This window comes from Penaeus monodon, chromosome 15, assembly GCF_015228065.2.
Source record: "Penaeus monodon isolate SGIC_2016 chromosome 15, NSTDA_Pmon_1, whole genome shotgun sequence".
Taxonomy (NCBI): Eukaryota; Metazoa; Arthropoda; class Malacostraca; order Decapoda; family Penaeidae; genus Penaeus; species Penaeus monodon.
This window is the reverse complement of record NC_051400.1, coordinates 35,110,688-35,111,005: the sequence shown is the minus strand read 5'-3', so window position 1 is coordinate 35,111,005 and position 318 is coordinate 35,110,688. Positions and strand designations below refer to the sequence as shown.

The 318-nt window shown below is 37.7% G+C and overlaps 1 long non-coding RNA gene across 1 annotated transcript in view; it reads left to right on the top strand.

The window, feature by feature from the left end:
* The window catches only part of LOC119581984, a 4,537-nt gene that overhangs the window by 2,916 nt on the left and 1,303 nt on the right, over positions 1 to 318 (top strand). The window lies entirely within an intron of this gene.

Sequence of the window (318 nt, the reverse complement as noted above, 5' to 3'; positions counted from 1 at the left end):
CTGAGAATCCCAAAAGCTTAAAAAATATATGACTTCTACTTTTCCATTAACATCAGTAGGTACACTGAATGGGATGATAAATTAGAAGGCAAGCTTACAAGGGAGAGAAGACCTCAGTGAATGTGCATTATAATGCTCATACTCATAGGTTTAGTTAAAAATGACAAAATTTAAATTCAGAAACTGAGAGATGTTATTACCTTATGATATAATGCTGTAGAACACAGGGTAGACTATAATATTATCATATGTAACCCACTTTGTAGAGCAGGCAGGCATACGCACACCCCTACCCCACCCCCACGCATGCACCCAAAG